Source organism: Oryx dammah, unplaced genomic scaffold (genome assembly GCF_014754425.2).
Source record: "Oryx dammah isolate SB20612 unplaced genomic scaffold, SCBI_Odam_1.1 HiC_scaffold_28, whole genome shotgun sequence".
In the NCBI taxonomy this organism is placed as follows: Eukaryota; Metazoa; Chordata; class Mammalia; order Artiodactyla; family Bovidae; genus Oryx; species Oryx dammah.
Window position 1 is genome coordinate 72065112 of NW_024070212.1, and position 25978 is coordinate 72091089.

The window sequence follows — 25978 nt, forward strand, 5'->3', positions numbered from 1 at the left end:
ATGACTAGCGATGCCGTTTGTATATATTTCAGTGAAGGTATCTGGTTGAATATTTTGCTCATTTTTAATTGTGTTGTTTGTCTTACTGTTGAGATGTAACACCTCTTTATGTATTCTGGATATGACTCTTTTGTCAGATACATGTCATTTGTGTTTTCATCTTCCTAATGATGTCTTTCAATGAGCAAAGGTTTTCATTTTCATAAAGTTCAATTTATCTTAAGTCCTAAATTTTTTAATGGTCTGTGCTGTTTGGGCAATGTTTGCATTATAGAGGAAAATCGTCTTTTAAAAAGGAGCTGACAATGACTAAAGGGTTAAAAAGACAGAATTGATCAATCTAACTTGGGGTGATTGAAATCCAAACATTAAAACTATTTGCTTGAACAAAATGGACAGTTTGGAGAAAGAATGGTGTGAATACAAAAAAGGTTGAACAACACTGCTCATAATGTTGTTAATTATAATGCTCACAATCAAATACTAAAAAGGTATTTGATTTAAGATACAGGGAAAAGATTATGGCATCTGGTCTGATCACTTCATAGCAAACAGATGGAAAAAAAGTGGAAACAGTGACAGATTTTATTTTCTTGGGCTTCAAAATCACTACAGACAGTGACTGCAGCCATGAAATTACATCCGTACACCTATGGCTGATTTATGTTGATGTCTGACAGAAAACAACAAAATTCTGTAAAGCAATTATCCTTCAATTAAAAAATACATAAATTTTTTAAAAGTGCTTGCTCCTTGGAAGAAAAGCTATGATGAACCTAGACAACATATTAAAAAAGCAGAGACATCACTGTGCCAACAAAGGTCTATATAGTCAAAGCTATTATGGTTTTTCCAGTATTCATGTATGGATGTGAGAGCTGGAGTATAAAGAAGCCTGAGCACTGAAGAATTGGTGCTTTCGATCTGTGGTGCTAGAGAAGACTCTTGAGAGTCCCTTGGACAGCAAGGAGATCAAGCCAGTCAATCCTAAAGGAAACCAATGCTGAATATTCATTGGAAAGGAAGGACTGACACTGAAGGTGAAACTCCAATATTTTGGCCACCTGATGCAAAGAGATGACTCATTGAAAAAGACCCTGAGTCTGGGAAAGATTGAGGGCAGGAGCAGTAGTGGGTAACAGAGGATGAAATACTTCGATGGCATCACCAACTCAATGGACATGAGTCTGAGCAGTCCAGGAGATAATGAAAGACAGGGAAGCCTGGCATGCTGCAGTCCATGGGGTCACAAAGAGTTGGACACAACTTAGCAACTGAACAACCGGGTGGGGAAGGGATGGATCAATTTTATAGTAGAAGTTACTATTTTAAGAGAGCTTAGTCTCAGTTTACAGAGATGAAAACAAATACAGTTATTTCTTTTCAAATAGTCCTTCAAAACAGAGTGAAATTAAAGAGAGAACCAGCTCTTAATGAATTAATAATAGTAAAGGGAGAAAAACTCTTTTTCTTAAAGAAAACAGTAGGAAAAATAATACAAAAGAGAATCTGAGGAATGGTTTAGCTGAATCATTAAGCCATATTCTGGATAGGAAAGATAGAAAAAGACATGCTTTTAAAATGAAAACACATATTCAATTCTATTATATAATTAGTTTGGACTATATGCAAAATAAGCAAAAATAACTATTAGAGGGACATCTTTTTTAAGACTAATATGAATCCTGCCCCATAGAGATTTTTTTAATCAAATTTTTATTGAAGTATAGTTGATATGCTGTTGTGTTAATTTCTGCTGTACAGCAAAGTGATTCCATTATACACATATACATATTCTTTTATATATATATTTTTTTCTCCATTATGGTTTGTCATAGGATAATGAATATAGTTCTTTGTGTTATACAGGAGGACCTTGTTGTTTAACCATTCTATATACAAAAGCTTATATCTGCTAACCTCAACCTCCCATTCCATCCTTCCCCCCACCTCCTACCGCCTTGGCAACCACCAATCTGTTCTCTGTGTCTGTGATTCTGTTTCTGTTTCATAGATTCATTTGTGTCATATTTTAGATTCCATACATAAGTGATATCATATGGTTTTGGTCTTTCCCCTTCTGAGTTACTTCATTTAGTATGATGATCTCTATTTGCATCCATGTTGCTGTAAATGGTACTTCATTATTTTTTATTTTTTATTTTACTTTACAATTCTGTATTGGTTTTGCCATACATTGATATGAATCCACCACGGGTGTACATGTGTTCCCAAACATGAACCCCCCTCCCACCCCCCTCCCCACAACATCTCTCTGGGTCATCAGTGGCAACCCACTCCAATACTCTTGCCTGGAAAATCCCATTGATGGAGGAGCCTGGCAGGCTTCAGTCCATGAGGTTACTAAGAGTCAGACATGACTGAGCGACTTCACTTTCACTTTTCACTTTCATGCATTGGAGAAGGAAATGGCAACCCACTCCAGTGTTCTTGTCTGGAGAATCCCAGGGACGGGGGAGCCTGGTAGGCTGCCATCTATGGGGTCGCAAAGAGTCAGACATGACTAAAGCGACTTAGCAGCAGCAGCAGTATTCCATAGTACATATATACCACATCTCATTTATCCATCCATCTGTTGATGGATATTTAAGTTGTTTCCATGTCTTGGCTACTGTGAATAGTGCTGCAGTGAACACAGGGGTGCTTGTATCTTTTTGAGTCATAGTTATGCCTGGGAGTAGGCCTGCTGGATCATATGGTAATTCTATTTTTTTCTTTTCTGAGGAATCTTCATATTATTTTCCTCAAAGGCTGCACCAATTTATTAATACATTCTTACCAGCACTGTAGAGGGGGTCCCTTTGCTCCACAATCTCTCCAGCGTTTGTTATTTGTAGACTTTTTAATGATGGTCATTCTGACTGGTATAAAGTGCTCACTCATTGTAGTTTTGATTTGCATTTCTCTAATAACTAGCAATGTCAAGCATCTTTTCATTTAAAGAATGAAGTTTAGTTCTTTTGCCTATTTTTTGATTCGGTTTTTTTGTTGTTATTGTTGAGTCAGTTACATCAGCTGTATGTATATTTTGGAAATTAAGTCCTTGTTGGCTTGCAAATATTTCATTCCATTCTATGAGTTGTTTATTTATTTATTTATTTTTGGTTTGTTTGTCTATTTTCTTTATGGTTTCCTTTGCTGTGCAAAAGATTGTAAATGTGATTAGGTTTATTTGTTATTTTTGTTTTTATTTCTCTTTCCTTGGAGACTGATCTAAGAAAACATTGGTACAATTTATGTCAGAGAATGTTTTTCCTATGTTCTCTTCTAGGAGTTTTATGGTGTTTAAATCTTTAAGCCATTTTGAGTTTTTCTGCGTGTATGGTGAGAGGGTGTGTTCTGACTTCATTGATTTACATGCAGCTGCAGAACACACCTTTTGTTAATGGGTTTCTCTAATTATACATTGTATTTTTAACACCTATCAGTCAATAAGCTAACATTCCATGTCCTCCAAGACATGTGTAGACAAAGCCACTGGGCCCATCATCACTTTAAATTCCTGTTATAAAATCCAAGAAAATATAATTTTTAAAACCTCTGAAGATTGATAGGCTTTACAGCTAAATTAAAAACAAAATAAGAGGTTGATCTCTTTCCCTAGTATTTCTAGTGTTTTCATAAGCACTATATTTATTTAATCACAAGCACTAAACTAATTGCCAAAGTTAAAAGACAGACAAGATTTAAAATGAGCTCTCCCTTGAAATTGTAACTTCAATATAAAATTGAGGCTTTCCCCCTCCTCACCCAGGCAACTTCATAAGGATAATTTATTCATCTCTAAGAGAAAAATAAATTAATAAGCTTAATGCATATTGTAATGTTACTACTATAGAATGAGCAAATGATAAAATAAAATGTATACAAGCTCAATATTTGGTATTTTCAATATAATTGTGATTCAGATAGGGAATGCATTTTTAATGTTGCCTTTTCAATGTATTGAGTTTTTTTTTTTAAGACAGAAAAGCTTTCCTAAATTAGATTTTCTTTTAATTCTCCAGAATACAAAAGAAACAAGAGAACAACTTGCTTTTGATAAGATCTTTCTTTTAAATGTGACAGAGAGAGACCCAATTTGCCCAGCTAACTGGATTAGAGTAATCCTAAATAATTTAGCCTCCATTTACAGTTTGGGCAAGTTCATTATATGTGAACTCCCAGAAACTCCTCTCCTTAAACTCCTTTTGATCAATTAAAGTGCACTTTTAAGTAGGAAATGTACAAAATCTCCATAGACTGTGGCTCCAAGTATTTTTTCCTCATATTTTTATTCATGTCTTCATGCTAAGAAAGGGAACTAAAATGTGCTGAGATCTAAAATACACACTCTTCAGAAGTAAGTCAGTTTCTTACTAGAAATAAGCATCTCACTAAGATAGAACTTTCTTAAAGGTAGGAATTTTGTGAATTTTGTGAACTTTGTCTTATTCACCACTATAACCACAGTTTCTGGAACAGAACCTGGAACACAAGCAAGTTCAATAAAAATATATCTCTATCTGCCTAGTATATAACAGAAAACTATTAAATACTTTAAAATATTATTTAATATCCATAAAATATTAAAAAAGCTCTAGAAAAGGTAAATGAAATATATATACATATATATGTACGTAAAGAAGCTGATACTGCACCTGATGCCAAGTTTTCGCCACCTTCACAATAACGACTTGGTTTACTACATTTAAAAAAAATTGGTTTTTTACAATAAGCCAATCACAAGTCATTCTTTTATACAAGTAAATCATTCTCTTCAGCAGGAAATGACTATCATCATTTCAATCAGATGAAAAATTGCTTCTCAAAGAAAGAATAGGTAACTTTCCCCAAATCTCTTCAACTGTTAAGCAATGTTAACTTATTCAAACCAAGGCCTTATCAGCTTCCCAGAACAGAACTGACATCTCATCTGGGTCATATAAACAAAATGTGAACTCAACTGGATCTCAAAGACACATTTCACTGATCCTTCTCTTCATGCCCATTTTTGACTGCATACTCTTTGATTGCCTCTTCATGAGACAATAAATCTCTAATGTCATTTTATAAAGGGAGAACAGAATGGTAATTCAGCACAGTAGAGTTAATTTTTTAATTATTAATAGTGTAGTCATTTATTTTAGTTATAGCTTAGTATTGTTCTATAAATGTACAATTTTTTTTGTCAAACTGGGAAATGTTATATGGTGGAGTACAAAAAAGTGACCATTAATTCTTGGCAGCAATACCTACAGTGAGATGGTGTCTATTTTCCCACTCCTTGAACCTAGGCTGGACTGTGACTTTTTTTTATTAAGCTCAACAACTTCACATGGTAATGTTAACTGTATCACTCTCTAAAAATGTATTGGTACATCTCCAGTCAATAACATTTGGGTAATAAAAGACATATATCTCCAATCAATAATTCTTTGAGTTATGAGCCCAGTCCTCAAGAGACCTTGATTATGCTCACTTTGTAAATGTGAACATATCTTGGTGCTTTATAGAGGATGCAATGTCTTGTAGGGAGAAGAAAAAGCATTGGCCACACAGGTGAGATCTTGGACTTACGTTCACTCCCAGAAAACACCATAAATAGTAAGATGAGCCATCTTAGAAAGGCCCAGGCTAAGATGCCAACCACAGAACAAATATCTTTGTTTTAAGGCAAAAAATTCTGGGAGGTTTGTTATACAATATTAAATAACTTATTCACTCTCTTCTAAAGTTTCTTTTGTCTATGGTTACTGCAGATATATTCAGTATTTGTAGAACCATTACAGATTTGCCCTACAGAAGTTCTCTTTCACACAGTTTCCACCAGAAGAAAAGCAAAATACATCTGATTAATTTATATACGGTACTGTTAACTATATTTCTGACAGTTGAGAATACTGATAGAAACCAAATCCCCCAATTATAGTTTTACAGATCTGATGATTAGAAATATTTTCTATAGACTGGCTTCTGGCTGCCTATATCTTAAACCTTGTTTTGTTCCACTGCACACACACTTTAGATGCTAGGCACCTTAAGCATATTCATATCACTTAGGCCACACACCTATGAATCACAGCATCAATCAAGTTGGCAGAGTGGGCAACAGGAGTATTTCTAGAAGCTATTCTTATGCCAGAGTGAGGAAACAGTAACTTAAATATATGGGAAGTAATGGTGTGGATCACATAATATATTTCATTACATGAAAACAAAACATATTCTCCACTCATATTTCCTTAGGCCTCAAACAATGTCTAGGGTCATTCCAAAACCACTCAAAAGAAGGAGAAATGTAATGGAAGAGAAGTCAGAGTGGAAAAAGACAGCAGACTTAATTGATGTCTTGCACAAATTTTACAAAAGTATACAGCTGTTGGGATGAATGGCATTCACTGGAATGATCTTCATCATGGAAGTGACGCTAAGATTAACTTTCCTTAGCTTTCAGCTGGATCCACCTCTGATCTTCTCCCTCTTCCTAGCTTCCTTCCTCTGCTCAGTCTCAGAAGCAACAGCAAATCTTCCTCCTTATGTTTAAGCCCCTTTGAAATATCACTTTTCTAACCTAAGCACTTCCAATTTATGGTCACATTCATATTTTTTCCTTCTATTTGCTTCACACCCCAGAACTTGCATTTCATGGCAGTGTAAGCCACCAGAAAAGATAATTGCTTGAGTGTGATAATGGTGACTGACAATTTCATCTCCAAACTATTTATCAGTTCACACTCCATGTATCAGGATTCAAGAGAACATGACACCTCTTGTCAAGAAAACAAAAGGACCTTGTGACAGCATTTCAATTGAATTTCTCACCTGGCACTCACCACATTAGCACTCAGTTAAAATAACTCTATTTATTATTCCAAAAAACACACAAAAATGGATGCTCCAGACAAGGTAAATGAAATTATATACATATACAAAAAAGGTAATACTGCACCTGATTCCAGGTTTTCACCACCTTCAAAATAACCTGTCATGTTTATTATAACTTTTTTCATTTGTTTCTGACAATAAGCCAATCACAGGTCATTCTTTTATACAAGTAAATCATTCTTTTCAGCAGAAAATGACTATCGTGCAGAACAGTAAGCAAAACATGTCAATCTCAAAATTTAAACTAAAGTGTCTCTTAGTTACTTGTAAACCTCAGTGAAAGTGTCAGTGCAAAATTCTAAGTAAACCTTCAATTATCTTGACTCTTAGTCTTCAGGAAACAGTGGAGCATAGTTGTCAAGGTCATGGGCCAAACTAGGGTATGTTTTCCTCAAAGTTCTGCTATGACTGGTGGTAAGATTTAAGCAAATTGCTCAAATCTTCTAAGCCTCAATTTTCTAGTTTATTAATTGCAGACAATAACATTACTTTCTTTATAGAGTAGTTCATATGGATTAAACGAGCTGATATACATAACTTAGCACATTGACTCACAAGAAAGAATGATCAGTTCTCATTATTTTTCCCATTTATATTTTCTCATTAGAATCATCCTTTTGATCTGAGAAAGAGCACTGGGGAAGGGAATAACAAAAATGAAAAAACAACTCAACATGTCCTTCTAGGACTGATTCCAGCTTCCTATTTCAACAACCTGCCTAAGTCACTCCAAAGCAGGAATCTTCTATTGTTCTTCCCTTGGGTGCCACTTTAGTTCTAGAGACATGGCTTCTGTCTCTGCAGTTCCTCAGATATATCTTTTGTCAAATATATTTTCTTTATATATATGTTCTTCTAAAAGAATAAGTGCAAAGGCAAAAAATAAATTTAGTCTATCAAGCTGTATTGAAAATGCTAAATCAATTTTTGGGAAAGGGAAATACTGAGAAAAAGTACCAAAATAGAGATTTGAAAATAGCTTTCATTTTTTAAAAAGTGCTGGTAAAGCCCTAACAAAACCTGAATAATGTCCTCCAAACACTAGGCAACTTCATCATCACCAAACATTTACTTTGTGCCTACACAATTCCAAACACTTTGTTTGAACTTCCCTGGCAGTCTGATGGTTAAGACTCTATGCTTCTGCTGTGGAGAGCACAGGTCTGATCCCTGGTTGGGTAACAAAGATCCTGTATGCCATGTGGAGTGGCAAAAAAAATTTTTTAAAAAGAAAACTCTGCTGTGTTGGATATAGAGAGATAAATGACAAGGCACCTGTCCCTAATAAGCACATTATCCAGTTGAGAACATGGGGCCAAATCTGAAAAGACATACTATAAAGACTAGAATGAACCTTATATTTTCAACAAAAAAAAGAATGAATAAGACAGACAGAAAGTGTTTCGACTGATGAGAAAATAAAGCAATTCCGGAGGCATCAGTAAAATTTTTACCCAGCAGGTTCGATGAAGACTTGCTCTTCACTAAAGCATGAGGACCTGAGTCCTTGAACTTTTGAATCATCCACAGTGTCCATTTCAAAGGCTGGCATCAGCAAAATGGTCTTATTGGCCTCTCTGAGGAATTCTAGGCTTGTTCACGTCTCCTGTGCCCCAAAGCCCACTAAACCCACTGTTGATCAGGATGATCAGACTCTGGTCTCTAAACTGGATCACAGAGGACTGTTCCTCTGTGAGGTTAGTCCAGAGTGACCTCAACACTTGACCTTAGAGGTCAAGGTTCCACACTGTTTGAAGTCTAACTCTGCCAGTTCTCTTCCTCCTAAGATGTTATGATGGTAATAAAGAAAGAAAACAATGGCTAACTCTTCCCTCCATTTTTGTCTTTCTGGACTCTTACTTGATGAAGTAAGGCTAAGCTTAGGACCTGTTCTCCTCAAGGGAAAGCCTGCTCCTCTCTTTCTGTTTTCTCCCTGCTCTTTCTTTTTCTCTTCATCTGTTCTTTCTGTTCCGCAAAGCAATTGAATCAGTAGGCTTACTGACAACCCAAGAGGGCCCAGGGAGGGCACATTAAGACACTGGGACAGACTCTGTCTTCAGGTGTCCTTATGTCTTGCACCTTGGCACACTTGGATCTTACTATCTTACCACATGAGATAGTAAGATCCAAAGGTAAACTGGGCATTGTTGTAGAAATGGTCAGAACAAGACTTTCAGACTTCTTTGCTTCCTTGCCACTGAAGCCATTTCAGTATATATAGATGAAGAAACTTTATGGAGTTCTGGTTAGTTCCCACTTGCTCGGCTTTGAGTTTAGGAGTGAAGTTACAGAAGTTGTTACAAATTGATGTCACTGTGCTCTGCTGGTCAATATATCCTGTACACACACTTTCTCTGAGGGTTTATTCAAGGAAGAATGACCAAGACTGAGAAGGATTTAGACACTCATGACTCCTCTTGCCAAATGGCATCCAAGTATTATATTGACATCAAATGTTAATAGCATTCATTCCTTTATTCTGAATAGCTCTGCCTAGAAGGCATAAGAACAAGCAAATATTGTATTCTATTATGAATGTGTCCTTCATTTCACTTTTCAAAACATGAGTGAATATTTGGAGAGCAGAATTGAACTCCTCATATCTCTGACAAGAGGACCACGGGAAACTGAGAGACAGACATCCTTCTATTTTCCACAATTACATGTTGACAAGTCAAATGGAAATTTCTTCATCTTCAATTTTAGCAACAAAAATAGCCAGCTCCACCTGAAAGATCATATTCACTTTACCAGACAAGCTAAAGCCGGGGTTGGGAAGCAGGGAATAGCTAGTTGTTTTTTCTAGTCAGGTGTATTCAAAGTAGAAGAAAGTGGGAGGAAAGGTGTAGCCTGGTGGAAATAGTCCTGCTCTATCTTAGCTGGCCCTGGGAATCATTTCTGAACTTAATTTTGGCTGTTTTCACAGCAATCTTTAGACTATGAGGAATTTAACATCTCTTGTTCTCAGTTTTTGGCCTTAACTGAAAATCTGAGACAACAGGAAAAGTCTCACTTAAGAACCTATTAAATTTATATGTGAGCTCCAAATTCTTTAAAATGTCAGCAAAAATAGCAATATACAAGATAAACTCTGAAAATGCCAAAATAATCAATGAAATATCATAATCATTAAAGTTTTCTTCACAGTTGGAAAATTATCAAATCTCTTTGCTACAAGCAGTTCTGATTTTATTTTCAAAGGCCCCTATTAAAAATATGTATATACAATATATTTATAGATGTATATCACACTGAGAGGATGTGCCAGATAGATATGCTTACCCAGAGAAATGATAATATTCACAAGTCAGTTACTGAGTTTCCCTTTAAGCCCTTTGGGATGGCTATCCATCATTTGGCTCTCAGCATTATTTCCAGGCTTCTAGAATCTCCTCTATCACAGGATGGCTGGGAGCCTTTATGCTATATCTCACAGACTTCCTTGCCAGATGCTTTCCAGTGAGATTCTGCCAATGAAAGGCACTGTTGGGGGACTGAAAGGCAAAAGGGAGAGAAAAATCTGTGTTTTATTTTTTTTCCTGCATTAGTAAGTAGGGCAGGGCATGTGCAGGCACTGGGGTCCAGCTTAGGCAGTACATTTCCACAGCAGTGGCAGAGGTGGCGCCCCGTAAACCTCAGCAGTATGATGCTTCTGGCTCCAGCTCCAGCAACTGCAGCCTCTGAAGCAGGAGGTTGTGGCTCCCAGGTTCCTGCAAGATCAGTGGGGATATGGACACCTTGTTGAGTTCAGTCACTAAGTCGTATCTGACTCTGTGACCCTATGGACACTATGCATGCCAGGCTTCCTTGTCCTTCACTCAGTTCAGTTCAGTTCAGTTGCTCTGTCGTGTCTGACTTTTTGCAACCCCATGGATTGCAGCACGCCAGGACTCCCTGTCCGTCACCAACTCTTGGAGTTTACTCAAACTCATGTCCATTGAGTCTGTGATGCCATCCAACCATCTCATCCTCTGTCATCCCCTTCTCCTTCCGCCTTCAATCTTTCCCAGCATCACAGTCTTCACATCAGATGGTTAAAATATTGGAGCTTCAGCTTCAGCATTAGTCGTTCCAATGAATATTCAGGGTTGATTTCCTTTAGGATTGACTGATTTGATCTACTTGCTGTCCAAGGGACTCTCAAGAGTCTTCTCCAGCATCACAAATTTGAAAGCATCAGTTCTTTGGCACTCGGTCTTCTTTATAGACTCCTAGCTGCCTGCAAAGGGCAGTGATAGTTACGGCTGCAGCAAAGCAACAGTAGAACCTCAACAGTCTCCTCAGCATGGAAATCTTGGACTCTCAGTAACCGCATTTCCTCTGCTGTCCCTCCAGCAGATAAGTGATAGGTAGGTAGCCTCACTTTCCCCTCTTTACTCCTTCAGTCTTTCCAATTTCATCACCAGTTCCTTACATATTTCCCTAGTTTTCCCAGATGAAAACTTAATAATATACCTTCTTATCTCTTTTAGCACTAATGACTCAAAGGAAAACAGCAAAGATATGTACACAGACACAGACACACACACACACACACACACACACACACACACACGCACACATATATGCATGCATGCTAAGTCATTCAGTCATCCACTTCTTTGAAGCCAAACAGACTACAGACCACCAGACTTCTCTATCCATGGGATTCTCCTGGCAAGAATACTGGAGTGGGTTGTCATGCCCTCCTCAAGGGGATCTTTCTGAACCATGGATTGAACCCACATCTCTTACATCTCCCACATTGTCAGGCAGGTTCTTTTACCACTGCTGCTGCTGCTAAGTCACTTCAGTCGTGTCTGACTCTGTGTGACCCGATAGACAGCAGCCCACCAGGCTCCATCATCCCTAGGATTTTCCAGGCAAGAACACTGGAGTGGGTTTCCATTTCCTTCCCCAGTAACTAGCACCTGGAATTCCCATATATACATATGTATACAGTTAATTTTTATATATAGGTATATGCATGTTTGATAAATGATGTAAAATTGTACAATTTAAAAATAACTTACAGAGGGCAGAATTAGTAAATCTCTGAAGTGAAAATGTTAATAAGTTACAGAATTAAGGTTAAACTTGATGGATTAAATATATACATTCAATCCCAAAATACCACTAGAATAAGAGTAAATTAAAAAACAATGTATAAAATTACAAGAACAAATAATATTGAAGAAGGAATGAGACAGGAGGGAACAGTAGACAAGAGACAAAAACACAATTTTGTAAGATGGAAAGGCTAGAGAAATCTCATTAGCAGAGCTCAAAAAGGTGAAGCAAAGGATTTAAACAGCAAATCATCAAAAAGGGTCAGGAATGTATTTTTAAAAATCAGAAATTCAAGTAGCTTCAGACTTAAAAATTATAACAAATCAATAGAAATCAACAAAGCAATGTTTTCTAAATTTTTTAGGGAAAGTTATTTGTAACCTAAACTTCTATTCTCAGCTATACTTCAATCAAATGCAAAGATAGCATTAAAACATTCTTGGCATGCAATATCTTTAACATTTTATCTTATATGCAGTCTTAGTTTTAAAAAAATCCAAAAAATGTGCTTCATCAAGACAAAGAAATAGAGAACAAGATGGCAGAGGAGTAGGTGGACGTGGAGTACATCTCTCTCCACGGATACATGAGGAATACACCTTCAGACACAGAAGTGCATGCAGAACATCAGCTGAGAGCAGACAGAAGTACCCGACCAGTGGAAAAGAATATGTAGAACCACACAAAACTCAGTAGGATGAAGGAACTAGGGGGGAAAATCAGGAGTGTTAATAGGACTGGATCTGCCCTTGGCGGGTTTGGGAACTGAAGCAGGGCTCTGATGCTCACATCGCAGCAAGTATCTGAGAAACATTTAAGGCTGAGAGTGAAACAGTTGATCTACGGCAGCCTAAATAGAATGAGAATCAGACAGTCCTTGCCACAGCCATACACACCCCAGACAGGAATGCTGGTCCCCTGGAAGGTGCAGCAGCTGGAAGCTGGAGTTTAGGGATTGTGGAGTAATCCCAGGGTGAGGGCTGCTGTTGGCTTTGGAGGGACGGATTGAGGGGATGTGAGGGTGGAGATCATGGTGGGAAATGCTGGTGGAGGAAAGCCAGGCAGCCATGGAAGCAAGGCGATACTGCTGACTGAAAGGGAAAAATCTACAATCAAGATTACTGTACCTAGCAAAGATCTCATTCAAAACTGATGGAGAAGTTAAAAGCTTTTCAGACAAGCAAAAGTTAAGAGAATTCAGTACCACCAAACTAGCTTTACAACAAATGTTAAAGGGACTTGTAGAGTCAAGAAATACAAGAGAAGAAAAAAGACCTACAAAATCAACCCCAAACAATTAAGAAAATGGCAATAGGAACATATTTTTCAATAATTACTTTAAATGTAAATAGATTAAATGCTCCAACCAAAAGACACAGACTGGCTGAATGGATACAAAAACAAGACCTATATATATGCTGTCTACAAGAACCCACCTCAGACCTAAAGACACATATAGACTGAAAGTGAGAGGATAAAAAAATATATTCCATGCAAATGGGAAGCAAAATAAAAGCTGGAGTAGCCATCCTCATATCAGACAAAATAGATCTTAAAATAAAGAATATTACAAGAGATAAGGAAGGACACTACACAATGATCAAGGATCAATCCAAGAGGAAGACATAACAATTGTAAATATCTATATACCCAACACAGGAGCACCTCAATTCATAAGACAAACACTGACAGACATAAAAGGAGAAATTGACAGAAACACAATAATAGGAGACTCTAATACCCTACTCACACCAATGGACAGGTCATCAAAACAGAAAATTAATAAGGAAACACAAGTCTTAAATGATATATTAAATGAGATGGATCTCATTGATATCTTCAGGAGATTCCATCCAAATGCAGAAGAATACACATTTTTCTCAGGTGTACATGGAACATTCTCCAGAATAAACCATGTCTTGGGTCACAAATCAAACCACAGTAAATTTAAGAAAACTGAAATCATATCAAGCATCTTCTCTGACCACAATGCTATGAGACTAGATATCAGTTACAAGAAAAAAAACTATAAGAAAAACAAACGCATGGAGATTAAACAACATGTTTCTAAATAACCAACAGGTTACTGAAGAAATAAAAAGGGAAATCAAAAAATTTCTAAATACAAATGACAATGAAAACATGACAACTCGAAACTTATGGGATGCAGCAAAAGCAGTTCTAAGGGGAAAGTTTATAGTAATACAATCCTACCTCAAAAACAAGAAAAACATCGAACAGACAACCTAACTTTACACCTAAAAAACTGGAAAAAGAACAGAAAAACCCCAAAATTAGTGGAAGGAAAGATATCATAAAGATCCAAGCAGAAAAAAAATGAAAGAAACAATAGTAAAGATTAATAAAACTAAACACTGGTTCTTTAAGAAGATAAAATTGACAAAATTTTAGCCAGACTCATCAACCAATAAAATTAGAAATGAAAAAGGAGAAGTTACAATAGGCAATGCTGAAATACAAAGGATTATAAGAGACTATTATGAAAGACAAGGTGGCAAACATATACAAAAGAACTGTACAAAAGAGATCTTCACGACCAAGATAATCACTATAGTGTGATCACTCACCTAGAGCCAGACATCTTGGAATGTGAAGTCAAGTGGGCCTTAGGAAGAATCACTATGAACAAAGCTAGTGGAGGTTACGGAATTCCAATTGAGCTATTTCAAATCCTGAAAGATGATGCTGTGAAAGTGCTGCACTCAATATGCCAGCAAATTTGGAAAACCCAGCAATGGCCACAGGACTGGAAAAGGTCAGTTTTCATTCCAATTCCAAAGAAAGGCAATGCCAAAGAATGCTCAAACTACCGCATAATTGCACTCATCTCACACGCTGGTAAAGTAATGCTCAAAATTCTCTAAGCCAGGCTTTAGCAATATGTGAACCATAAACTTCCTGAGTTGAAGACAGTTTTAGAAAAGGCAGAGGAACCAGAGATCAAATTGCCAACATCTGCTGGATCATGGAAAAAGCAAGAGAGTTCCAGAAAAACATCTATTTCTTCTTTATTGACTATGACAAAGCCTTTGACTGTGTGGATCACAAGAAACTGTGGAAAATTCTGAAAGAGATGGGAATACCAGACCACCTGACCTTCCTCTTGAGAAACCTGTATGCAGGTCAGGAAGCAACAGTTAGAACTGGACATGGAACAACAGACTGGTTCCAAATAGGAAAAGGAATGTGTCGAGGCTGTATATTGTCACCCTGTTTATTTAACTTATATGCAGAGCACGTCATGAGAAATACTGGGCTGGAAGAAGCACAAGCTGGAATCAAGATTGTGGGGAGAAACAGCAGTAACCTCAGATATGTAGATGATACCACCCTTACGCAGAAAGTGAAGAGGAACTGAAAAGCCTGTTGATGAAAGTGAAAGAGGAGAGGGAACAGTTGGCTTAAAGCTCAACATTCAGAAAACTAAGATCATGGCATCTGGTCCCACCACTTCATGGCAAATAGATGGGGAAATAGTGGAAATGGTGTCAGACTTTATTTTTGGAGGGCTCCAAAATCACTGCAGATGGTGATTGCAGCCATGAAATTAAAAGACGTTTACTCCTTGGAAGTAAAGTTATGACCAACCTAGATAGCATATTCAAAAGCAGAGACATTACTTTGCCAACAAAGGTCCGTCTAGCCAAGGCTATGGTTTTTCCAGTGGTCATGTATGAATGTGAGAGTTGGACTATTAAGAAAGCTGAGCATTGAAGAATTGATGCTTTTGAACTGTGGTGTTGGAGAAGACTCTTGAGAGTCCCTTGGTCTGCAAGGAGATCCAACCAGTCCATCCTAAAGGAGATAAGTCTTGTGTGTTCACTGGAAGGACTGATGCTTAAGCTGAAACTCCAATACTTTGGCCACCTCATGCAAAGAGTTGATTCATTGGAAAGGACCCTGATGCAGGGAAGGATTGGGGGCAGGAAGAGAAGGGGACAATAGAGGATAAGATGGCTGGATGGCATCACCAACTCGATGGACATGAGTTTGGGTAGACTCCGGGAGTTGGTGATGGACAGGGAGGCCTGGCATGCTGCAGTTCATGGGGTCGCAAAGAGGTGGACATGACTGAGCAACTGAACTGAACTGACTGATATGGCAATAAAATAGATAACCTGGAAGAAATGGACAGATTCTTAGAAAAGTTCAATCTTCCATGACTGAACCAGGAAGAAACAGAAATTATGAACAACCCAATTACAAGCACTGAAATTGAAGTTGTGATCAAAAATCTCCCCAAAAATAAAAGCCCAGAACCAGATGACTTCACAGGAGAATTCTATCAAACATTTAGAGAAGAGCTAATGCCTACCCTTCTAAAACTCTTACAAAAAAATTCAGAGGAATTCCAAACTCATTCTATGAGGCCACCATCACCCTGATACCAAAATCAGACAAAGACAACACCAAAAAAGAAAACTACAGGCCAATATCACTGATGAACATAGATGCAAAAATCCTCAACAAAATTCTAGTGAACAGAATTCAGCAACACATCAAAAGCTCATATACTATGATCAAGTTGGGTTTATCCCAGAGGTGCAAGGATTCTTCAAAAAATGCAAAGCAATCAATGTGGTACACCATATTAACAAATTGAAAGATAAAACCATAGGATCATCTCAATAGATGCAGAAAAAGCCTTTGACAAAATTCAGCACCCATATATGATTAAAACTCTTCAGAAATGTGTATAGAAGGAACCTACCTCAACAGAGTAAAGGCCATATATGATAAGCCTACAGCAAACATTATTTTCAATGATGTAAAACTGAAAGTATTCCCCCTAAGATCAGGAACAAGACAAGGGTATCCACATTTGCCACTATTATTCAACATAGTTCTGCAAGTCCTAGCTATAGCATTCAGAAAAGAAAAAGAAATAAAAGGAATCCAGATGGGAAAGAAGAAATAAAGCTCTCACTGTTTGCAGATGATACGACACTGTACATAGAAAACCCTAAAGATAGTATCAGAAAATTACTAGGGCTAATCAGTAAAATTAGCAAAGTTGCAGGATACAAAATCAATACACAGAAATCACTTGCATTTCTATATACTAACAATGAAAATCAGAAAGAGAAATTAGGGAATCAATCCCATTCACCATTGTAACAAAAAAGAATAAAATATCTAGGAATAAACTTACCTAAGGAGACAAGAGAACTGTACACAGAAAAGTATAAGGCACTGATGAAAGAAATCAAAGACAACATAAACAGATGGAGAGATAGTCCATGTTCCTAGGTAGGAAGAATCAATATTGTGAAAATGAATATACTACCAAACACAATCTACAGATTCAATGTGATCCCAGCAAATTACCAAAGGAATTTTTCACAGAACTAGAATTTAAAAATTCACAATTAATATGGAAATACAAAAGACCCCAAATAGCCAAAGCAGTCTTGAGAAAGAAGAATGGAGCTAGAGGAATCAACCTTCCTGACTTCAGATTATACTACAAAGCTACAGTCATCAAGACAGTATGGTACTGGCACAAAAACAGAAATACAGACCAATGGAACAAGATAGAAAGCCCATAAATACAGCCATGCACCTAGGGTACCTTATTTTTTGACAAAGAAGGCAAAAATATACAATGGGGCAAAGACAGCCTCTTCAATAAATGGTTCTGGGAAAACTGGATAGCTACATGTAAAAGAATGAAATTAGAACACTTTGTAACACCATACACAAAGATAAACTCAAAATGGATTAAAGACCTAAATGTAAGACCAGAAACTATAAAACTCTTAAGAGGAAAACATAGGCAGAATACTCAACAACATAAATCAAAGCAAGATCCTCTATGACCCACCTCCTAGAGTAATGGAAATAAAAACAAGTTAAAAAGTGGGACCTGATTAAACTTCAAAGCTTTTGCATAGCAAAGGAAACTATAAGCAAGGTGAAAAGACAAACCTCAGAATGGTAGAAAATAATAGCTAATGAAACAACTAACAAAGGATTAATTTCCAAAATATACAAGCAGCTCATAAAACTCAATACCAGGAAAACAAACAACCAAATCAAAAAGTGGGAAAAATACCTAAACATCCATTTCTCCAAAGACATACAGGTGGCTAACAAATACAGGAAAAAGATGCTCAACATCACTTATTATTAGAGAAATGCAAATCAAAAACACAATAAGATATCACCTCACACCAGTGAGAATGGCCATCATCAAAAAGTCTACAAACAATAAGTGCTGGAGAGGGTGTAGAGAAAAGGGAATGCTCTTGCACTGTTGGTGGGAATGTAAATTGATAAAGCAACTATGGAAGATTATATTGAGATTCCTTTAAAAACTAGGAATAAAACCACCATATGACCCAGCAATCCCACTCCTAGGCATATAACCTGAGGAAAACAAAACTGAAAGAGACACATGTATCCCATTGTTCATTGCAGTACTATTTACAATAGCTAGAACATGGAACACCCTAGATGCCCATCACCAGATGAATGGAGAAAGAAGTTGTGGTACATATTCACAATGGAATATTACTCAGCCATAAAAAGGAATGCATTTGAGTCAGTTCTGATGAGGTGGATGAATCTAGAACCTATTATACAGTGTGAAGTGAGTCAGAAAGAGAAAGATAAATGTTGTATTCTAACACATATCTATGAAATCTAGAAAAATGGTTCTGAAGAATTTATTTACAGGGCAGCAATGGAGAAACAGACATGGAGAATAGACTTACAGACATGGGGAAGTGGGGAGGAGAGGCTGAGATGTATGGAGAGAGTAACATGGAAACTTACTTTACCATATGTAAACAGATAGCCAATGGGAATTTGCTGTATGGCTCAGGAAATTCAAACAGAGGCTCTGTATCAACCTAGATGGTGGGATGGGGAGGGAGATGGGAGGGAGGTTCAAAAGGGAGGGAATATATGTATCAGTTCAGTTCAGTTCAGTTGCTCAGTTGTGTCCAACTCTTTGTGACCCATGAACCGCAGCACACCAGGCCTCCCTGTCCATTACCTTCTCCCGGAGTTTACCCAGACTCATGTCCATTGAGTTGGTGATGCTATCCAACCATCTCATCCTCTGTTGTCCCCTTCTCCTCCTGCCCTCAATCTTTCCCAGCATTAGGGTCTTTTCAAATGAGTCAGCTCTTTGCATCAGGTAGCCAAAGTATTAGAGTTTCTGCTCAACATCAATCCTTCCAACGAACACCCAGGACTTATCTTCTTTAGGATAGACTGGTTGGATTTCCTTCCAGTCCAAGGGATTCTCAAGAGTATTCTCCAACACCACAGTTCAAAAGCATCAATTCTTTGGCACTCAGCTTTCTTTATAGTCCAACTCTCACATCCATACTTGACCACTGGGAAAACCATAGCCTTGACTAGATGGACCTTTGTTAGCAAAGTAATGTCTCTGCTTTTTAATATGCTGTCTGCTGCTGCTGCTAAGTCACTTCAGTCATGTCCAACTCTGCGACCCCATAGACGACAGCCCACCAGGCTCCCCCATCCCTAGGATTCTCCAGGCAAGAACACTGGGTTGCCATTTCCTTCTCAAATGCATGAAAGTGAAAAGTGAAAGGGAAGTCATTCAGTCATGTCTGACTCTTTGCGACCCCATGGACCGCAGCCTACAAGGCTCCTCTGTCCATGGGATTTTCTAGGCAAGAGTACTGGAGTGGGGTGCCATCGCCTTCTCCGAACATGCTGTCTAGGTTGGTCATAACTTTCTTTCCAAGGAGTAAGTGTCTTTTCATTTCATGGCTGCAATCACCAACTGCAGTGATTTTAGAGCCCAAAGAAAATGAAGTCAGCCACTGTTTCCCCTGTTTCCCCTTTTTCCCCATCTATTTGCCATGAAGTGATGGGACTGGATGCCATGATCTTAGTTTTCTGAATGTTGAGCTTTAATCCAAATTTTTCACTCTCCTCTTTCACTTTGATCAAGAGGCTCTTTAGTTCTTCTTCACTTTCTGCCATAAGGGTGGGTCATCTGCATATCTGAGTTATTGATATATGTATACCTATGGCTGATTCACGTTGAGGTTTGACAGAAAACAACAAAATTCTGTAAAGCAATTATCCTTCAATAAAAAATTAATTAATTAAAAGATTAAAAAGACAGAAATAGACCAAGTAACCAGAAGATACAAAACTCAGGAAACAAGGAATTCAATTTAGGGGTAAAGAAAAAGGAAAGAAAAGAAAGAAAATTCCCAGCAGTGATAGCCTAGAATGTCAGTTAGGATGTCTGGCCTAGAGAGCAATGAATCTAGATTTGTATAGGAGGGCAGTGGGCTCCAGGAAGAGGGGGTGAGGCATGAGCTTCACTAAAAGCTGTTTTATAGTTCTGTGAGAAAGTTTGGGTCTAACGTAGTCATAGTGACCTAGGTAACAGACCAAATGACATTTAAAAAAAAAAAAAAACTTGGGAAAAGGCAAGAAGAAGTGCAATCATAATATAATACAAATTTAAACTGTAAGTATGAATATATCAGAAAAGCATGAAATGACTATAGTGGGAGAATAGGAGGAAAATAGGTACATGTGTTGAAATTAGGGTTGAAGAAGCAGTGTAAAAGATATAATGCTAAACTTTTACAGAAGCAAGCGAACAGATACTGGCAAAAATTTAAAACAAAAATACACAGAACTAGCAATAAAGTACAGAATAAGAAATTGAGAGGTAAATGCCAGATTAAACAGCCAAAAGAAACTGAAAGTGTCTGCCTGAAGAAAATGAGAAGGGATTTGCTTATATTTACTTGTTTGCTTTTAGACTTGCAGTACTATTTGGCTTTTAAATTTAAGGGTAAGTATTACCTTGAGAATAATAATTAAATTTCTAAAGAGTAAATAAAATAAGCTATAAGGATTTGGGGTAATTTCATATATATGCAGTACTCTAATCAATAATAAATTGGAACACATGAAAATCAAGCTATATTTCCTTTAATGAAATTAAACATTACCCATTTAATATATTCCTTGCAATCTTTATGCACTACTAATGTACTTTGTGATTTTCATAACATGCAAAGATAAATTTTAGCCCAAATCAAGTAAAAGTAAACATTCTGAGTTGAGTGGATGTCAATTTATTTTGGTTACTAAGGTATTCTGTTAGGTCCTATTCTGATTTTTATTACTGCATAATGAATTATCTTAACACACAGTGACTTAAAGCAATGGTGATAATTTTATGATTCTCTCTCTGAGTTCTGGGGTTCTTGCTCAGTGTCTCTCCCGCAGTCACATGCAGGTGACTAGGGTGGCTGAAGCGAGAATAATTTCAAAGGCTTCCTCACAAAACACATGTGGCAGTTGATTCTGGCCATTGTCTGGGACCTCAAATGAGGCTGTCAGCTGAAATACCTATTCACAGTCGTTCCATGTGTTCTGGCCTCCCTACAACATAAAAGTAGGGTATTAAGAGTTAGCATCCTGAGTGGACAGGCAGAAGCTTTATCACCTTTTATGACCCAACCTCAGAAATCACATAGCATTATTCCCCCATAGTCACAATTCTCCTAAAATCCAAAAGAAGGGAAAATAGATTGCCACTTTTCAAAGGCAGGGGTGTCAATGTCACAACTTAAGAAGAATATGAGGGACAGGGGATCTTTTTGTAGCTATTCTGGAATACACAATCCAGCCAAGGTCTCTTTGATCCAGCATAGACAAATCTACATTCACATCATGTTAAATAACCAGCAACTATCTTTAAAAGGAGACATGCTTAGACGAGCGGATTTCAAATTGGGATATGTGTGCTTTGGGGAAAATAATTTTAAGGAAATAATTTCTAGATGCTATGCTTCACATGTTCTCTTTCCCAAATTTGATTGCCTGAGAATATTCATGCCAGTTGTTTCAAAAAAGAGAGGTTGAAGCTATCATTCATTTTACCATCCTACAATGGTACTTTGATCCTGAGTGCAAAAATCCCCAGATTTCAAAACAACAGGACAATTCAAAATATTAGTGTTAGTGTTCAAAAAATAAATGACTAATAACTGAATCATAAAATCTGAAACTGCTTTTAATTCTTTGCCTTTAAAAAAACTAAAGGGAGATCTAATTAAAATGACAGCTGGTAGATCATTAAAGATAATTTTTGATGATAGATAACTGTATGATTTTGGAATATAACTTGGAGTTCAAACGTTTGAGTGACATTGCTAAAACAAAACTCCTCTCCCATCTACTTATTCATGGGTATATGATTTCTCAGATCTTATGTCTTATCCAAACATGTAATTTGAATCCACTCACATATATTTATTTATTGAACAAAAAATAACCCTTCCGTCTGAATAATGGACACACTTCGAATAAATTTCATTTTTATGTTTATTACCTAAAGGAACATTTATTTATGCTGTTTGGGTTAATTTTATATTAAAAAGTGTGATGAAAATCCAATTCAGAGGAAATTTTAACATGGTCACATGGTTACAAATTTTTAATTACTTTTCAAGAAAAAAATGATCACTAAAAGACGTTCACATGGAAAGAATTTATGAAAATAGGATTGTGATATGGAAATAGAATTTCAAAGAAAAATAAATGAAGAATTTCTAACTGTTAAAATTAGTTTGTTCAAGTATCTTTATATGGATTGTGGTGGGAATCAAAATCAAAATGGATACATTTCAAAGAATGATGAAATTTTTACATCAACGTTCACACTTTTTTGTAAGCTATATATTTTAAAACTATTTATACTTATGATGAGAAATTTTAGAGGTCAGGAGAAGTTTCTGAGAAGGAATATAAGTTTTCAAAATTTACTTGAGACTGCAAATTTAGAATCATCCAAAATAATATGAAATCTGGCCCTAATTTAAAAGCAAGTATTTTACATAAGAGTTATTTTTGTTTTTAGCTAAAAGAAGGAGCTTCTGAACATTTTCATATCCTGTTTAACTACAGTTGTTTTTAATTGTACATTGTGTACGTAACTGTGAGGTACTTCAATAGGACAGTAAAAGAAGAAAATCTTGTTTCAAAAAACCTGGTAAAAAGTGGATAACATTTAATTTTATTTTTATGTCTAAGACTAATTATTTAGAGTTGAGATTTCTGATTTCACTTAGAATTTTTGTACATACATGAAGGAACATATCTAGAATTAAAAATCTACAGTAATATTTTCAAGGATTATGAATCAGGTGGAAATACAGAAACAAATGCTGTCCATTTCTTTTGAAGATTATTGGTGATATACACTGCACATAGGATTTAGAAATCCAGATATTCTCCTGGCTCCTTTTACAGTGCCTCAGTGCCCACAAACAGTAAGTTTCCTGTAATCTTAATGATATTATATATCCCAATGCTCATCATGATACCTGATACAGTACATTGCTCAGTGTCTATTTGTTGAATTACTGAATGAATTTAAAAAAACTGGGATTCATACACTTAGTGAGTTGGTCAGGAAGTCTTTTCCACTTTCAGAAATTTCCTATTAAAATGAAAATATATGCTAACTGATATGTCAGACATTAAAATAGAAATATCCTATGATATCACTTATATGTGGAATCTAAAATAAAAATACAAATGAGCATATTTAAAAAACAGAAACAGACTCACAGATTTAGAAAACAAACTTACGGTTACATGGGGGGAAGTAGGAGGAATAGTTAGGGAGTATGGGATTGACGTGTTAGTTCAGTTAGTTCAGTTGCTCAGTCCTGTCCGACTCCTGGCGACACCATGAATTGCGGCACGCCAGGCCTCCCTGTCCATCACCAGCTCCCGGAGTTCACTCAAACCCATGTCCATCGAGGCGGTGATGCCATCCAGTCATCTCATCCTCTGTTGTCCCCTTCTCCTCCTGTCCCCAATACCTCCCAGCATCAGGGTCTTTTTCAATTAGTCAGTTCTTTGCATCGGGTGGTCAAAGTATTGGAGTTTCAGCTTTAGCATCAGTCCTTCCAATGAACACCCAGGACTGATCTCCTTTAGGATGGACTGGTTGGATTTCCTTGCAGTCCAAGGGACTCTCAAGAGTCTTCTCCAATACCACAGTTCAAAAGCATCAATTTTTTGATGCTCAGCTTTCTTCACAGTCCAACTCTCACATCCATACATGACTACTGGAAAAACCATAGCGTTGACTAGATGGACCTTTGTTGACAAAGTAATATCTCTGCTTTTCAATATGTTATCTATGTTGGTCATAACTTTCCTTCCAAGGAGTAAGTGTCTTTTAATTTCATGGCTGCAATCACCATCTGCAGTGATTTTGGAGCACCAAAAAATAAAGTTTGCAGTTTCCACTGTTTCCCCATTTGTCTGCCATGAAGTGATGGGACCAGATGCCATGATCTTAGTTTTCTGAATGTTGAGCTTTAGGCCAACTTGTCACTCTCCTCTTTCACTTTCATCAACAGGCTTTTTAGTTCCTCTTCACTTTCTGCCATAAGGGTGGTATCATCTGCATATCTGAGGTAACTGATATTTCTCCGGGCAATCTTGATTCCAGCTTGTGCTTCATCCAGACCAGTGTTTCTCATGACGTACTCTGCATATAAGTTAAATAAGCAGGGTGACAATATACAGCCTTGACGTGCTCCTTTTCCTATTTAAAACCAGTCTGTTATTCCATGTCCAGTTCTAACTTTTATTTCCTGAACTGCATATAAGTTTCTCAAGAGGCAGGTCAGCTGGTCTGGTATTCCCATCTCTTTCAGAATTTTCCACAGTTTATTGTGGTTCACACAGTCAAAGGCTTTAGCATAGTCAATAAAGCAGAAATAGATGTTTTTCTGGAACTCTCTTGCTTTTTCCATGATCCAGCGGATGTTGGCAATTTGATCTCTGTTTCCTCTGACTTTTCTAAAACCAGCTTCAACATCTGGAAGTTCATGATTCACATACTGCTGAAGCCTGGCTTGGAGAATTTTGAGCATTACTTTACTAGTGTGTGAGATGAGTGCAATTGTGCAGTAGTTTGAGCACTCTTTGGCATTGCCTTTCTTTGGGATTGGAATGAAAACTGACCTTTTCCAGTCCTGTGGCCATTGCTTAGTTTTCCAAATTTGCTGGCATATTTTCTGGGATTGATGTGTACACAGTGGTATATTTAAAATGGAGAAGCAACAAAGAGAGCAACAGTAAGAGATTTTATTTTGGGGGGCTCCAAAATCACTGCAGATGGTGACTGCAGCCATGAAATTAAGACGCTTGCTCCTTGGAAGAAAAGCTATGACCAACCTAGATAGCATATTAAAAAGCAGACATTACTTTGCCGACAAAGGTCTATCTAGTCAAAGCTATGGTTTTTCCAGTAGTCATGTATGGATGTAAGAGTTGGACTATAAAGAAAGCTTAGCACCGAAGAATTGATGCTTTTGAACTGTGGTGTTGGAGAAGACTCTTGAGAGTTCCTTGGACTGCAAAGAGATCAATCCAGTCCATCCTAAAGGAAATTGATCCTGAATACTCATTGGAAGGACTGATGTTGAAGCTCAAACTCTAATACTTTGGCCACCTGATGCAAAGAACTGACTCATTGGAAAAGACCCCGATGCTGGAAAAGATTGAAAGCAGGAGGAGAAGGGGATGACAGAAGATGAGATGGTTGGATGACATCACCGACTCAATGGACATGAGTTTGACCTAGCTCTGGGAGTTGATGTGGACAGGGAAGCTTGGTGTGCTGCATTCTGTGGGGTCACAAAGAGTCGGACATGACTGAGTGACTGAACTGACTGAAGCAACAGAGACCTATAGCACAGGCAACTCTGATAATTAAGTAACAACTTAAAGGGGAAAAGAATTTTAAAAAGAATAGATACATGTATATGTATAGCTGACTCACTTTGCTGTATACCTAAAATTAATACAACATTGTTAATCAACTATACTCTAATATAAAATAAAGTGTAAAAAAAAAATGGAGTGAAAATTTGAGTTATACCATCTAAACAGTGTTTCCCAAAAGTCAGCCCATAGTCTGACCACATCAATGTCACCTGGAGTGTGTTACAAATTTAACTTTCTGTACTCTCACCACATATTA

At 37.1% G+C, this 25978-nt stretch overlaps 1 long non-coding RNA gene across 1 annotated transcript in view; it reads right to left on the minus strand.

The window, feature by feature from the left end:
- Positions 1 to 25978, minus strand: part of LOC120857001 — a 146114-nt gene that overhangs the window by 85286 nt on the left and 34850 nt on the right. Inside the window, exon 2 of the long non-coding RNA XR_005719546.1 lies at positions 4641 to 4705. This is a non-coding gene — a long non-coding RNA (uncharacterized LOC120857001). The remainder of the gene's footprint in view (positions 1 to 4640; positions 4706 to 25978) is intronic.